At 34.7% G+C, this 18,054-nt stretch overlaps 1 protein-coding gene and 1 pseudogene across 1 annotated transcript in view; one reads left to right on the top strand and one right to left on the bottom strand.

The window, feature by feature from the left end:
- LOC123667973 (homeobox protein invected-like) overlaps positions 1-18,054 on the bottom strand; it is a 65,066-nt gene that overhangs the window by 30,767 nt on the left and 16,245 nt on the right. The window lies entirely within an intron of this gene.
- LOC123668024 lies at positions 12,746-12,864 on the top strand (annotated as a pseudogene).

Genomic DNA, 18,054 nt, shown 5'->3' with positions numbered 1-18,054 from the left:
TATTTTATGACAGTAAATTCTTTTGAGAAATATAAGTAGGAAACGCAGTAGTAAGGTCCAGTTTCAGCGGTTATAGAATTAATTACGATAAAATTGGAACTGGAATTAAGTTTATTTTTATTTATTTATTTATTTTTTAGGACAACTTACAAAACATACACTAATACAGATTTTAAAAATAAATGTTTACAATAATTTGCTGAGTGTTGTTTTATTTACAAGTTGCCACGGCGTGCTTAAGGACAGTTCCATCTAAGTAGTAATTATTTTATTTATTTTAAATTTATATAAATGTAAAAACCAAAAACCTAAAAACTCCAAATAACTAATTCTTACATAAATTAAAATTTACAAAAAGATAGAAAGAAAAAAAAATACAATTTATCTATAAACAATAACAACTTAACGTTAACTATAATTTTTTTAAAGAGAAGAAATGTACACACTCATACATCTCATGAAAAACATACAGAACATGATCGATATTGAAAGACATAGTGATGCATTTAATGTCAAGATAGAGAAGTAAAGCTTGCAATAAGTTTATTTTTAAATTTTGGGAGGCTGTCTGAAAAAATATCCACATCAATGTCGTTGTTTTTTGTTATTCGGTTATACTGTTCAAATAATCTATTCATGGTAGCGTTCTGACCTAATTTTGTTTTTGAACGTTGAATCGAAAATGGAACGTATTTACTTACACGGGGAAATCTGGTGGGCGCATTTATATATATTTTTTCTACAAGATCGGGGCTGTCCAACATACCGTTAACCAATCTATACAGCAAAACCTGATCCAATAAATGTCTCCGGTCGAACAAACTATTAAGTTTAAAATGTTGTAAATGACTATGATATGTCGGCAACTGTTTCACTTTATTACACTGATAAGAAAGGTGCCATAGAAAACGCTTTTGGACCCTTTCAATACGCTTTATATGTACCTCGTAGTGTGGTGACCAGATCTGAGCACAGTACTCCAAACCAGATCGAACCAGGGCCGCATAAAGGCTAATCTTGGTCTGCGATTTTTTAAAATTTTTACTGTTCCTTATTACAAAACCCAGCATTTGAAACGCCTTAGTTGTTATTCTGTCAATGTGTGTGTGGAATCTAATTTTACTGTCCAAACTAACTCCCAAGTCTTTGACAGTAATCACCTCCTGCAACGTCTCATTATTGATAGTATAAGACTGCGAGTTCGGGTAAGTTCCACGTGAGAATCGTATATATTTGCATTTACTGATGTTCAGTTCTAAACCGTTTCTCTCACACCAGTCGACTAAGCTGTTTAAGTCCTCTTGTAAAAGGATAGTGTCATGTTGGTTTTTTATTTGTTTTGCAATTTTGAGATCGTCGGCGTAAAGAAAACATTTGCTGTGTTTAAATATTCCTACAATATCGTTCACAAATATATTAAATAAAATAGGCCCCAGAACTGATCCTTGGGGAACACCTGATTGGGTTAAAAATGTTTGAGACGAGTATCCACTGACAACTACCCTAGAACTCCGATTGCTCAGATACGAGCGAAACCATTCCAACAAGTTACCTGCTATACCAAAGGTTGAAAGCTTGTGAAGAAGAATAACGTGGTCCACGGTATCGAATGCTTTGCTTACGTCTGTATAAATTGTGTCAACTGGGATATTAGAATCAACTGAATCGGTCAAAAAGGTCACAAATGAAGCAAGGTTGGTGGTTGTGGATCGAGCCTTGAAGAAACCAGACTGTTGTTCCGATATCATTTGTTTTATATGCCAGGAAAGTGTGGGTCTTATTAGTCTTTCAAATACTTTACCGAATACAGGTAAAATAGAAATAGGTCTATAATTTTTTATGCACGCAATATCCCCAGATTTTGGGATGGGTACAACCCTAGACTCTTTCCAAGCAGCAGGAAAATATCCAGACTTTATTGATCTGTTGTATATTATTGAGAGTGGTAACGAGAGCGCATCACAACATTCCGTTGCAAAGAGAGATGGTATACCATCAGATCCAGCTCCTTTATTTCGGTCCAAGTGTTTCAAACCAAGTAATACGTCATGTTGTGAAAAGAATAAACTTGTCAGACAATTTGCAAATGAAGAGGTTGGGAATGTAACGTCACTATAAAATTTTGAAGGAGAAGAGGGTGTCCTATAAACGGATGCGAAAAATGACGCAAAGAGATCGCAAACGCCAGAGCCGTTAGAAGCTCGTCTATCGTCCAGATACATCGACGACGGGTACGTACCTTTATTCTGACGCTTATTTTTTAGGTAAGTCCAGAATATCTTTGGATTTTTGGATAAAGAGTCCTCTATGCTATCAATGTAGTTCTTGTAACATGTTTCGATTAACAATGAACAGCGTTTTTTAGTAACAAGAAAGACAGCTCATCCAAAGGATTTTTATATTTGCGATATCTTTTACGTATCTTATATTTTTCCTTTAGTATATGTATAAGTTCCTTACTGTACCAACAGGGATATTTTTTATGTGTAGTTTTACTTAGTGGCACGTGCTTCTTGATTGCCTCTTTAATTATTTTATACAACATGTCCACCATATCATCAACATTAGTCAAGGTTGAGAATTCATCGACCCACGAAATAGAGTTAAGTTCGCCCACAATCTTGCCAAAATCCGCCTTGTGAAAATTAAACTTGTCACTGGGAATCATGGGAGGAAGACCAGGTGCATCGTAAAATGACAGAACAAATTCCAAAGGCGGGTGGTATGGGTCAACATTGCTGAGTATGTACTTGCTTACTTGTAAATGATCAACATTTTCGGTCGAAAGAATTAGGTCTAGAATCTTTCCTTGGTTATTGAGGACTGTGTTTTGTTGCTTTAAATTGTTGAGAGCTATAAAGTCAAGTAACTTGCTACAGAGTGGGTCACGTAAAGAAGCCGGCAAGATTAGAGTGTTATTATTGCTAGGCCATGTTATTGAACTTAAATTAAAATCCCCTAATATTAGTGTGTTATAGTGAGATTCTAAGATACGATTAGTATTGTCAATAAAATGTTCAAGAATGTGCGTTTGAATCGGTGGGGGTAGGTAGACTGCACATAAGTATAACTTATCTAGGAATGTTCGGCTGCGACACATATCTAGTTCTACCCAAAGGTCTTCGCAACCACTCTCGAACTGGGTTAGTCTACGCGACTTAAAGCGTTTAGATATAGCAATTAGGACACCACCACCCGACTTATTTTTATGATATTCACTAGTCTCTCGATCACGTCTATATGTCTCATAGCGATCATTAAACAATTCTGAATTATATATAGTATGGTTTAGCCATGTTTCACACAGCACAATAACATCATAATCACAGCATAATACATTTTTATACAAGTCCAAAGTCTTAGTACGCAAGCCTCTAACGTTTTGAAAATATACATTTAAAGAAGAGAATTCTAACAAAAGTGTAACATTGATTAAAGATGAATTCACAAAAACAAAAATCAAAAATCAAACTAACTAATAGACAATTTTTCTAAGGTGGCGGCATTACGAACAAAGATGTATTCAGATGTGTCTGTTTTACGCATATATATACGACCGCTGCGCACCCAAACATGCTTGTAGTTTAGTTCCCTGGCTTTAAGTCGCGCTGCAGCGTGAAGTGACTTGTTCTCGGGTGATAAATTCTCTGTCACATATATTGCAGACTTCTTATTCTCGCTGAGACCCAGATGACTCGAGTTCAGCTTATCGTTAGGATGTTGCCTGTTATACTTTATAGTAGCCGCCAAGAGCGTATCGCGTAGACGGGGACTACTCAGTGTAACTAGGATAGCACGAGGTCGTAGGCTTTTAGGATCTTTTTTAGCAATTCTACTACAGTAAGATATATCTGAGTCGTTTATGGGGCATGCTACCACTTTACCCAGTTGCTTTACAACTGTAATTATGTTTTCCGTTTTATGTTCAGGTACGCATTGAATTTCCAGATTCGATAAACGCATTAGTTGGTCTAATTGGATACAGCGAGCAGAGGCAGCCATGAGATCATTTTTAAGAGATTCGTTCTCTTTCTTAATACGATCGATATCACCCTTGTATGCCTTTATTTCGGCATTTAGTTTTTCGAAGTGACTGTTCATAAAAGCAATCGAATCGTTAAAATTTCTAATATCATCTTTCATTTCACGCAACTGGGCATTGATATCACTCTTAAAATCAGAAATACAGTTCCGCAGTTCATCCTTTATAATACTACGAAGATCCGAATGCGACAGACAAGAGGGTATGCAGCAAACACTCTCGCTCTCATTATCGCTAAGTTCAGTAGTACCGCGCTTAGCCACGTTAATATTTGAACGGGAGGTAGGCGACAACAACGGCCGGACTGGCGTGTTTGAGTTATCATTCTTAGGTGCTTTACAACGACAGGCAGGACATAACCATTTTGATTTGGTATCAGTAGTGAGGTTCTTAAATTCTTTACGTATGTTACTATTTAATGTTTGTATTAATACGTATGTTATGTACTTTATGTAAGTTACGAATAAAGTTTAACAGCGAGAGGTAGGATAGGTCATTAGTACCTGTTTCTCCTCAATTAATCAACTACAACTCTTGAATACATATTTGAAGACAGAAATCAATACTAACATTATAAAACTGAAGAGTTTGTTTGTTTCAAATATTATAAAACTGTCAGCTCATTCAGTCAGTCAGCTCAGCCTACTCCACTACTGGACATAGGCCTTCCTTAGTTCGCGCCAAACATCCCGGTTTTCCGCAATCCTCATCCAGCCTACACCGGCAATCTTACGTTGATCGTCGGTTCAACGGGCCGGAGGGCGTCCCACACTGCGTTTGCTGTCTTCACTCCAGGACCCGTCTGCTCCAACGACCATCGCTCCTGCGGCACAGATAGCCGCAGGACCGATGGATTATAAAACTGAGGAATCATCAAATCAGTTTGTTTGAATGCGATAATTTCAGGAACTGCTACTTCGATTTGAAAAATTATTGTACGTGCCACTTAGGCGCGACGACCGATTCGTTCATTCGCTGACTCGCTCGCTCAATCATTCGACGCGAGCGCCATCTCGTGCCGCAAGTTCGCGACAAGACGTTAACGCGTGAGGAGATTTTTCGTTGAGCGTCCGCGATCTCCGCTCGTTCTCGCTCACTAGTCTCGTTATCTTTAGTATATTGCTGGCCAGTGTCTAATCGGGTGATATTAAATATAAACATCAAGTGAACATTAAGTGCTTCATACACGCGCGATATCACCAGCCCAGCTCCATCGAGTGCAAGTGGCCGCTGCGCTACTACCATCCGCTCATCCTGCATCTTAAGTAAGTCCAAGTCCAGTCCAAGTAAGTCCATCCTATATATTTCCTAACCTACCTATCGTTGCGTGTGACCGTCCCAAGCTGTTGAAATTATTTTTATATTAGATAGTAGATTCAGCTTGTAACATCCCACTGCTGGGCATTGGTCTCTTTCTCCATGTAGGAGAAGGATCGTGGCTTAATCCACCTTGCTGGTCCACTGCAGGTTGGCGAATAAAGGCCTTCTTCTTTTCCTCAAATTAACGAACTCAAAACCGCAGGGCACACGTAGTATGCTATAACCCAATACCATAAATAAAATCTAGTTTTTAAAATAATACCATAAACTAATATTTATTTTAATTCATTAAAATAACTAATTCAAAATTCGCAACAAACAAATTAAAACCGTTATTTTAATGTTTTAACACGTTAAAAACATTACTAAAATTTTAGAGGGGCAGTTGAACATTTTATCTCAAAGTAACAGATGTAAAAATACCCCTTATCTAAATTTCCATATTAACTCCCACCCCCCTATTTCTCTCTTTCTCCAGTCTATTAATCTTGTAAAACACCATCATGCAATAAAAGATGTACAATGCTATACCGAAATTGATTCAACTGCTTGTTGTAGATAAACGTAATTCATTCCGGATCATTAGTTACCCCTGTGAGGGTGATTTTATTGTTGTTTATACATTTTTACACTTTTGAGGGTGTTTGAGGGTGGGGTTAGGTTTAGTGGGTAGTTTAGATTAACTTAAGTCACGGTTACAAGTTCGGACAAGATAAAAATGTGTCGTCTTTGTCGGTTTTCAACATAGGACTTGGATAGGATCTCAATCCGCCATGCTGCTTCACCGTGGATTGGCGCATAGTTTCTCTACGAAACGTAATTATTACAGATCAATCAGACAAATTCTTTATGAGCTCTCCAAAGCAAAGTAATTTGCATACCCGTAAATTATTTGGACTAGCTGTCATTTTAAGTATATAACACTAGATCGGATGTCACATTATCATAAGTAAGAACAATATTAACTAATTAAAACATAAAACAGCTACATTATTTAGGCTTTAAAATATCAAATTATAGCTCGTATAACTAAAAAATATTTACTAATCTCAATCCACATAAAACTATTTTGCCAATCTTAGTAGAAAAAAAACTTAATTTTTAACGGTTTTTATTTCTTTTTTCTTTTTTAAGCTAAATTGGGTTTTAGTACCACAAATGTCAAACTTTATTTTAAAAAAAATAGTATCAACACACGTTTAAAAAAAAGTAAGCATTCCAAATCAAAGAATTCCCATTCGAAATTCGAACGTTGAAATATTCGCCGAAGCAATTACATTTCAATATCGATCTGTTCAAAGACGGAGGGCGCGAAACTCGTAACTGTCAAACTGACAGCGCGCCATCTTGGAGTCTCCATAGCGCTCCTTGATAATTACTTTAACGATTAGTCAAGTTCACTTTAAGTTTGTTTACACCGTATTGCATTTAAATATATTGTTATACATTACATACATTAAAAATATACAGGCGAGCTATTTTGTTAAGTATTTCATATATAATAAGGAGGGTAGTTTCCTAACATACTATGTAAAATCGTTTAAATAAGAATATAAACACTATACATTATGAGCTAATAACTACTTTAATAATGTACTTATTTATGATTTTTATCATTTCATCACAGTAATAATTTTCATTTTTTTTTCTTTTAATTGTAAAATTACTAAAATTACTTAGATAATATATACTATTATTATAGTAAAATTATATTTTACTAAACTTACTAAACCATCATTCCCACAGCCTTAAAGAATTAAAAAGAAATTTGAGATTTATCTTTTTGACAGAAACTTTTAACAAAGATAGAATATCCGTACGTAAACTTTTAAAAGATTTTGTAAATTTTATAAACTAAAAATTATCACAGCTAATAGTTTTTTAATTTATATAAATATAATATAATAATATTTTATTTCATATAAAAACTCCTTACTCATAAATCTCGTACGGTGTAAAGGAGGTGTAACAGCAAGGAGGTTACTGTAGTGGCATCTGTTAATTACTCCATTTTACTTATTACCGTTTAAATGACCGGACAGTTTGTCTGTGTGTATTTATAACGGCTTCCGGTTTCTTACGTTTAATTATCTACATTTATCCCGATACTAGGTGTAACTCGCGGTTTTACTTGTTTTGTGGTAATAGCTTTGTTGCAGTGATTTATTGTATTAGAAATGTGTTTGTTCTCAAATAAAAAAATAAAAATAAAATTTAAATACGCATTATAAGAAATAAAAAAACATAACCCTTTCTTGGCAGTCGGGTAAAAAGGATCATCAAAATCAGTGCACCCAGTAAAAATTTATGAGGTAACATACATAAAGAAATAGTAGAGTAGTTTTATATTCATTTTGTACTTAACTGAAGAGAGATTTTTTTTAAATTGTTTAATTAATGTTATTTGTATATTTTTTATTTGTATCTGTTTAGTACTAAAACTGCCAGAAACGATGACGGTCGCGGATTTGATTCTGCTTCAGGTAGATCTTTGAAGTTTTATCTGTTGTATTCTGGTCTCATAAGTTACGTTTCGTAAGTTTTACTTCAGTCGTGTGGTCTAAAGCACACCTGTTTATTTATTTTATTTTATTTTTTAATTTTTGTAGTAATTATTCACATACGTGTGACGTCGGGTAGTCGTACTATAGATATTACAAGTAAAAAATTGGCTAAAGTAAATTAGCTATAGTTACGCCGTAGCTAACACGCTGCCGGTGGTCTGAGCAATTAAGTTTATGTTTTAATTGCCTTAAATACTCGTACACCGCCATCTTGTTGTTTATTTGTTCGTGTAGCTTTAGCTTTCAAACAGAATAGAATAGAAAAGAAATATCTTTATTATCGAATTAGGGTTGTTGGTTATAGGTATTAGGTACTAAATATAAATAAATAATAAATAAATAAATAACTTTTAACATACACACTAACTAACTAAGGGATAATACAGTTACACTACCACCTTGGAACTTAAAAAGCCGACCGATGGCGGGATAACCATCTAACTGCTTTCTTTGAAATACACAGGCCGAAAACGGGCAGCAGCGTCTTCGGTGCGACAAAGCCAGTACTGCGGTCACCAACCCGCCTACCCAGCGTGGTGACTATGGGCAAAACACACGAGTTCACGCCATTTTTGGCGCGAACTTGTAGAGGGCTATGTCCAGTAGTGGATTGCAAAAGGCTGCTGTGATGATGATGGTGAACATACACACACGATCGCCTGTTCCTAAGGTAAGCCAACTTAATGCTTGTGTTATAGGTAACTTCCGCTGATATAACTATTTTTTATTTATTCATAAATATACATAGAAATAGTTTCATATATAAATATAATTATAGATAATAATATTACACAAAGACTCAGGCGGGAATCGAACCCGCAACCCGCGGAACAGAAAGCAAGGTGCAGTGTTCGCCTACTTTTCGCTATAAGTGGAGATAATCTTTTTTTTTATATGGCTTCAATTCAATTTTTGACATGATATTGATGTTTAGAATCCCTAATATGTGGGTAACACAAAAATAAAATCATACATATTAAAAATAGCATGGTGTCGTCTCCTGTCAAAGATTTTCATTGTAATATGAAACTTTGAATAATTACGGGTCTCTGTAAAGAGCTCACTATAGACGGCGCCACGGTTCGCTTAAACCGAAAATAAAAATTATCATATTAAAAATTAAGCTCTAGCGGGTACATCGTTCCATAGCTTAATTGGCTAGAGCGCCGACACGGTCAGTCGGAGACGCGGGTTCGAACCCCGCTGGAGCGGTCAATTTTTGATATGATATTCAAAAATGTTTAGAATTCCTAATGTGTGGGTAACACAAAAATAAAATTGTACATATTAAAAATAGCATGGTGTCGTCTCCTGTCAAAGATTTTCATTGTAATATGAAACTTTGAATAGTTACGGGTCTCTGTAAAGAGCTCACTATAGACGGCGCCACGGTTCGCTAAACCGAAAATAAAAATTATCATATCAAAAATTTCGCTCTAGCGGGTACATCGTTCCATAGCTTAATTGGCTAGAGCGCCGACACGGTCAGTCGGAGACACGGGTTCGAACCCCGCTGGAGCGGTCAATTTTTGATATGATATTCAAAAATGTTTAGAATTCCTAATGTGTGGGTAACACAAAAATAAAATCGTACATATTCCCTAATATGAGTAACGATCGCTATTAGGTGTATATGATAGCAACCGGGACCGACAACTCGGTAATATATTCATAAATACATATTGCAGCCAGACTCGGTGCGGGAAACGTACCCACAATTCTCGTAGCGAAAAGCAGGGTCATTGCAAACTGAGCCTACAGACATAATCATACTTTACCGTATTTTTACGTATATTATAATTGAATTTCATGCGTGTAAAGTCGTAAGAAATATTTCGTGATACCATTAATTTTCTATGACTTTACTCGGTTCAATAGTTATTCATAGTGTTTGATTATTTTTTATTAGAATTTGTAACCGAATTTTTTTAAGTGTATTACCTCAGAACTTTTTACTAGATATACCGATACCGATAGGTATACCGTATACCGATTTTGATGACTCTTTTACTATATCGAAATGTCGTTAAAATATGATCGCAATTTTGATAAGTAATTTTTGAGTTATTTCTAATAATGGGTGTTTACTTGACTATTTTTACGATTGCCTGCACTGTATTACTAGTTGATGTAATTGAAGGTAGTTTTTTTTCTCGTTTGCAAGCAAACACTTTCGTAGACAGAGATTTATTTTCTGTATGTGTGTTTTTTTTTTTTTAATTTCGTTCGTTACTATTATTGTTATTTTATTGTCTTTACCGCACAAACGAACTTTCGACCCGAATATTGTGAACGTGCAGATCAAGACTATGCCTTTTTATAGAGACTTTTGATTATTATAGCCTTAATAGCCGGAAAATTTGATTAAATCTAGCGTATGGTACAAGATTTATCAATCGCGGAAGTGACTGTACGCGCATTAATTCCGAATAGCACAAAATTAGTTAATTCTCATTATTGTTAATATTGGTATAAGAGAACATTAAATAAATTGATATAGTCAGGAAAAAAAATTACAATACGTAGTTTGCTAGGCCTACAGTCGTTTTTTGTAAAGGTTTGCGGGGTGATAGTCTCCACTGGTGACGGATGACCAGGTCACTTTCTACCCAGAGAGAGGGAAGGTTGATACCAGTAAATTATACCAGTCATCATTATCATCATCATTACAGCCTATACAGTCCACTGCTGGACATAGGCCTCCACAAGTTCACACCAAAAATAACGTGAACTCATGTGTTTTGCCCAGAGTCACCACGCTGGGCAAGCGGGTTGGTGACCGCAGGGTTGACTTTGTCGCACCGAAGACGCTGCTGCCCGTCTTCGGCCTATACCAGTAATTAATAATATTCTAGTACCATTTAAACTGAGTCCGACTGGAGAATTACCTTACCGAATATCACAGCTAAATAATACTGCTTTCAAACAGTGTTGTGTTCCTGATTGAGTAAGGTGATGAGAGCCCCTGGGGGGATTAGGGGTAGGGTCGGTAATGAGCTTGCAATGCTCGTGGTTTTACAGGTGTCTATAAGCTACGATAATCGCTTACCATCAGGCGAGCAGTACCCTTGTTTGCCGACCTAGTTGCATAAAAAAAGCATAAGTACTACATGTGAGGATAATAATAAGCACTTGAATTCCCTACGAGTTTCTACATAATTATATGGAACTAAAAGACAAAGTCGAATTGAGAACCTCCTTTTTTGAAGTCGGTTAAAAGTTAGTAAAAGTCAACAAAAACGTTGGAGCTTAATCCGCCATGCTCAAATGTTGAATTGAATTATTGCACCTTATTCCTTTAGATACGATATAAGGCCAGTAATACATAGCAGTGACGTTGAAATCTACACCGGGAGTCGCTTTTGACGCCGCAGTCTCTTGCGAGAGTGAGTAAACTCCAGTTCAGTTTCGGAGTTAACACAGGAATTTTTATTGTTTTGTTATATTGAAGTAAAACTTCCTTACGCACGCATCACTTGGGGAGTAAGCTGATGAATAAGTCACGAGAGCGTTACGAAAAGAGTGACCGGGTGAGGCTAACGGAAGTTGAGAGGGAGATATGAGTTAGTGAAGAAGGAAAGAGATAGTTACGTTTCGTAAATTTTACTTTATTCGTGTGGTCTAATCGCGACGTCTTATAACTTGTGGCAATCAAAATAAAGGTGTTCGCTCGATTGTAACCAAAATGGCTACCGCGTCGAATCGGCTACAGGTTTATTCTAAAACAAGATTAGATTTTAATGTTTATATCGACAATTAAAAACCGTCTGCGTTTATCGTAATTTTTTTTAACTAAATCGATTTTGATGAAACATTGATTTTAAAGTTATGTTTTTATAACTTGTGATTAATTTCCCGTTTATGTGTATCGTAAATCTCTTGTGGTATTTCTGTGATATTTTTGAAAAAATTTACTTTTAAAAGAATATTTCTAAAATTTCAATTAACTTATAAATGATTACTTACGACTTCAAAAAAAGAGGTTCTCAATTCGATTGTATTTTGTATGTATGTTACCTGAGAAATTTTGAATGGGTGGATCGATTTCGATGATTTTTTTTACATGAAAGGTGGAGCGTCTCAATCTATATATATAAGTGAAATTAATATTTTTCTAGCTGTATCTAATAATGCGTATTTACTTGACTATTTTTTCATCTACGTACGTTGTATTACTTGTCGATAATTGAAGTCGATGTTTTTTTTTTTCGTTTGCGAATCAACACAATTATTGGTTATATAATATTTTATTACGTTTTTTTATAATTAACGCGGGTGAAGCCGCCGGGCACAGCTAGTGTTTATATATTATATCCATATATACTTTAACTAGCTGCGCCTTGCGGTTTTAGACGCATTAATTTGAAGAATAAAAATGGCGTATAGCCTTTCTCGGTAACTAAAATTCAAACAAAAAAAACTTCAATTGTTATATAAATAAATAAATAATTTAAACATAATATAACTATATAGATATATCAAGAGATACAAACGTTTATCTGTACAATTTCGCTACCCTTAATTGTCCCTACCCTTAAATTTCGATTGTAGCAACTTTACTAATTAAAAGTCAGTCAGTTGTCAGGAGGAAGAGCTTTATTAACCGAATGGCATCCGAGCTTTCGAAACTGTTGCTATTTGATATTGACACCTGACTTTTTACGGGTTTATAGATATATATTATCTATTTTTAAAGGAGGTAATGTTTATTAGTTTTTAATTATAATTATAATTTTTTTTGAAGTGAAACTTCTTTAGGCATATGAGGGGTAAATTTTTTACTAATCAAACGCGTCACGGCGTCACGAGTCACGAAATTTTAAACGTTCATATAACGTTGAATACACCGATTCTCGTCCGATCACCGAAGTTAAGCAACGTCGGGCGCGGTCAGTACTTAGATGGGTGACCACCTGGAAACACCGCGTGACGTTGGCTTTTTATTTCAATTAGTTTTGCAAAAGAAGTTTCGCTTCTGACATGTGTACCTGTACAACACGCAATTTTTTTTTTTTTTCGATTTTTGGAACGCATTCGCATTCAGCCTGTAACATCCTAATGTAGAAGGAGGTTTTTTTATGTATGCCTCATTATTTTTTACTGGGTTTATCGATTTTAATAATTTTTGGTATTCGAAAGCTGGTGATAGTCATGTGGTACTAAAATTTAATCGAGATTAAACGAGTAATTTTTGAGTTATCGCTAATGATGCCTATTTACTTGACTATTTTTTCGACTAACTCACATTGCACTTGTCGATGCAAATCGAAGTCGGTTTTTTTTGTTTGCGAGCAAAAGATAAAAAAGTATTTAATTTTTTTTTTGTATAGAAGAGGGGGCAAACGGACAGTTGGCTCACCTGATGGTAAGTGAAAAACAACATCCACAGACACCCGCTACATCAAAGGATTAGCAGGCGCGTTGCCGGCCTTTCAAAAAGGAATATGCTCTTCTTTTGAAGGTTCCTAGGTCGTATCGGTTCGGGCCTTTCCTTCCAGATGACCACGAAATTGCACATTGCTCGATATATCGACGCCAAGTATCCTAATACTGGCCGAGGCTGTTAGGGGAGTGCCTTCAAATTTGAGAGGAACGACGAAGGGTGATTTATTTTTTTAAATAAATTATATTAGAAATATAAGTTAAAGTAATAATTAACATTCACATTGAAGAATATTTAAAGTACCTTTAAGGTGTCAAAATAAATTCACAGATACGTAAACGCTAACTCGACAAGTGGCATGTCGGATCAAGTACCGGATCTCCCTTCTTATAGGCTATTACGATTTTGATACAGCTATTAAAACTGTGTTACTAATTTGATTATATTAAACTATACAAAACGAACTTTAGAAATAGAACAATGTTTTTTTAATAATTATAAAAATAATACCTTGAGTAGAATAAAGTTTGCACTCATTATAATTTCATTAAAAGGGGAATGCCCATACGTGGTTTCCTCCTTCCACGTCGTTGTGCCTAAACCAAATTAATATTAAAAACTAAGTTTTTAATTTACACTAGCCATCGTAAAATACTTAGCCATAACTTCGACGGATAAGAATCCACATATTAAGCAGTAATTTATTCATTTCCGTTTTACTAGCAATTCCCAAGTATTTTTTGTTATGACATTTGAATCCTCAGTATTGCCATTTTCGTACGAGCGTATCGACTCACCAAAGTATAATCGATACACTTATATTTATTTTATTAAAATATCGAATTGGCAGTTCATAATAACATGTTAAATAATAAAGAAAATCAATTTTTATTTGATAATAATATGAGTTTATTTGATTAATCTATCTGAAAGTATCCTGTTGTAGTGTTTTTCAATCATAATCGATTAATCGATCTACAACTGGCAACAATGCGACATTTACTTGAAAGATGTCAAATAAGTCAAATGTGAAACTGTTTCGTTTTACTGATTGAAACTCTTTTAGCCATTAATTCTAAATTCATTCATTTTACTGACGTACCTTGAGTTTAAGCAAACTGAAGCATTAACTTACATGCATTCAGATCATATTCAAACATTTACAGATAGTTAAAACTTCAAATGTAAATAAAAATACAAAATGAATGAAAGATAAGAAAACCACTTTTGTTGTGACTTTTTTTCATTATACCCGTCGAGCTAGAGAAACAGCGTTTTTTTTAATTAAATGTACACTAAGGAACCTACAAAATGTGGTAAATATCATCATGGCACAAAATTTTTCAAAGCGAAACTAAAGTCCATACTGCGGTGGGCATTCTCCTTTTGATTAATTTTAAGTGTAACAAAATTTAGTACAAGTCATACATATGTTTGGCGAATTCTGTGTGCTTGTATTTGTTGTGTTTTTGGACTCCCGATACAGTGTTATATCCTATTTCGAACTATTGTGTCTGATACTTTTTTTTTATTATCCTTTGAATCATGGTATGACAAATTATAATCTAATATTTAAAAACATCGTGTCATAGTTTTTAATGATCTCCTCTCGGCTAGATGGATTTTCATTTTTTTTTTTGTGTATATTTAATAAGTCTGAGAATAGATCGTAGACCATTTTTTTGTACTTAGGTAATACAATGGTTCAATAATTATATTATTAATAGGCACATTAAAACATCTTTAGTTTATGGATGTATTTAATAGAATACACGGTGCGTTGAATACAGTTCACACTAATTTGTGAAGTTTGATTTCCTCTTTTTAGTGGTTATTTGTCGCAGTCGGGTTTTTTTCATAATAATTATTTTTAATGATATCTATTGCAAAGCACATTCGTTCGGAACGGGACTTGCAGTGTACTGTCACTTTTACATTCAAGTAATTAGAGGGAGACGAATTATTAGCAACTTAAAATTAATTACCAAGCTAGACGCTGTACTGTTATTATATTAATCGATTAACTATTTAACTGTTCAGTACGTTTCAAAACCAAATATATGCTCGCGCAGTCCCTTCTACTACCTATCCTTGACTATGCCGATGTATGCTATCTGGATGTGACAGAGGAGCTGCTTAGAAAATTGGAGCGAATTCAGAATCTCGCAGTACGTTTCATTTTTGGCCTACGAAAGTTTGATCGTATCTCTCACTTCCGTGCTCAGATCAAATGGCTCCCTATTCGCCTTCGCCGTGATATGCATATCCTTTCTACTCTCTTTAACATCATATGTAACCCAAACTCTCCTTCTTGTCTTCGATCCCGTTTCCACTTCCTACCCTCTCCTAATCGTTCCAGGCGCCCTGGCATTACACCAAAGCTGGATGTACCAAAGTGCAATACCAAATTCAAACTGAATTCATTTGCGGTACGCGCCTCTTTACTCTGGAACAAACTCCCAGAAAGCATTCAAAAGAGTCCTTCCCTTGTTTCCTTCAAACGTAAATTAAAGGAGCATTTTATATCTCAACTCAATTTACAATCATCTACTTAATGAATATGTAAGTATATAACCTATAATATTATATCATATATTTGTATTTATGTGTGTACGTATATATATATATATTTATACCTGTAAGTATGTAATATATTACAGTCATTTAGCTTTTACGTTATTAATTCTTGCACTGTGTTCCCCGCTATATGACACTCTCTCTCATGAACATTGGTTGACTGGAAGAGATCTCTTCTAGAGATAAGTCCACCTTTGCCATCAACTTTTTGTATAATTTTTCTGTACATTATTTTTAGTGCAATAAAGTATATAATACGTTTCACACTTAACTATAATTATGTTGTAGCGTTCTTTTACAATAAATATTAATGTGTATTTTTGTTATAAATAAAAGTTGTTATTGGCTAATCGATATTATATTATAATATAAATGTCCTTGTAAATACGTTTGGTTTTATATTTTTGTTTGCACAGCTACGTACCAAGATGTTGCAATTCACTAAATATTTCCGTAGTTTTATTAGTTATAGGGTAAGGGTAATCTATTATTGTTATAGCTATCATTAGGTATTTAGAACCATTAAAGTCAGATTTTACAATGAAGTGTAGTTCGGCAGTTTACCTGAACAAATCGTGTGCTCTACCGCGTGACTTGTCCAGGTGGGGGTAGTAGAATAAAAGCAGGCCGGATCACATAGCAAGACTTGGCTTAGAACCCTGAACGAAGACGTATGTAACTGATAATAATATAAACATATGTTTATTATCACCAATTGGATTTTATACTTCACTACAGACCTAACACACACAATAATAGTTAAGTTATTATTACGGTTTATTTAAACGATTTTATGGTGTAATATATTTTACAATGCTGAAAAGTATGTGTTTTAAAATCGTCCAAATTATGATGTTTTTTATAAATTTTCGGGATATGTTCGTGATTTACTGAAATTAAAACAATTGTAGTCTTTTAAATAGGCTTTTAAGTTGTTACCGCGCAATAAATTTTAAAACATTCACGGATAATATATTACGCTTACTACACGGGACATACCGCGATTTATGTTTTCAAATTCTCGATATTTAGGTGGATTTGCAGGCGCCATAGTCGCGGTTATAGATAGGCAATACGTTTGGAATCTGCGTCTTTGGTGCGACAAAGCCAGCCCTGCGGTCACCAACCCGCCTGCCCAGCGTGGTGACTATGGGCAACACACATGAGTTTACACATTTTTGGCGCGAACTTGTGGAGGCCTATATCAGCAGTGGACTGCAATAGGCTGGAATGATGACGTTTGGAATCTGCCAAATCTGTTCTTAATCTAAGCTAATTTCAACTATAAACAACAGATGAATGACTCCATCTTTAAGCTAACTAAATAAGCGCTATGCAATAAAACCGCTGAAGTCACTTTGAAACGCACTCAAAAACGCGCGTTTTTATCTCGACAAGTGTGAAAAGTACATAACGTCATTACGGTAAAATTCTTTAAGTTTAATGTTTTCAAATCACGCACATTTCTAAGTAACCTATTAGAGCCTATATATAGCCCATAGATAATGTATGGGAAGCCATTGTTTAATCTAGCTGTGTTATGACTTTTCCGTTATTAATTTATCCGATATTATCATATTGTGAGGGTGAAAGTGTGTATTTACATACAAAGATTTTATAGAAAAAAATAAGTGTTAGTGTGTGCTATTACTCGTAAATACGAAAAATTTGAACACTTCAACAAGTGAACACTTACAGTTAAATTACAGAAAATTACATTCTTGGCACAATTCCACGCGGACATGATTTGTACCAAAACTATCTGTAAATATTTAGTTCTTATGTTGTAAATATGTGTAATGTTTAATAAACTATTGTTATTTTTTATTATAAATACAAAAATAAAGTATAGGAAACTACAGAAAATATTGCAAATTACAATAGTGCAAAGGTGGTCTTATCACTAACCCATAAAACACACTGAAATATTATATAGTTACTATAGCTGACTCGGCAAACGTTGTCTTGCCGCTAAACGCTATTTAAAAATAGGGGTTGGTGAAGGTTGAAATTTAGGGTTGTATTTTTCAACGCCAAATCATAATAAAATAAAGAATAAATAATTTATCTAAAAATTAAAAAAAAAATTAGAGGTGGACTACCCTTAACATTTAGAGAGATGAAAAATAGATGTTGTTCGATTCTCAGACCTAGCCAATATCCACACA

The sequence above is a fragment of the Melitaea cinxia genome, chromosome 29 (assembly GCF_905220565.1).
Source record: "Melitaea cinxia chromosome 29, ilMelCinx1.1, whole genome shotgun sequence".
Lineage (NCBI taxonomy): Eukaryota > Metazoa > Arthropoda > Insecta > Lepidoptera > Nymphalidae > Melitaea > Melitaea cinxia.
The sequence above is the reverse complement of the archived record's forward strand: the minus strand, read 5'-3'. Positions and strand labels throughout refer to the sequence as shown.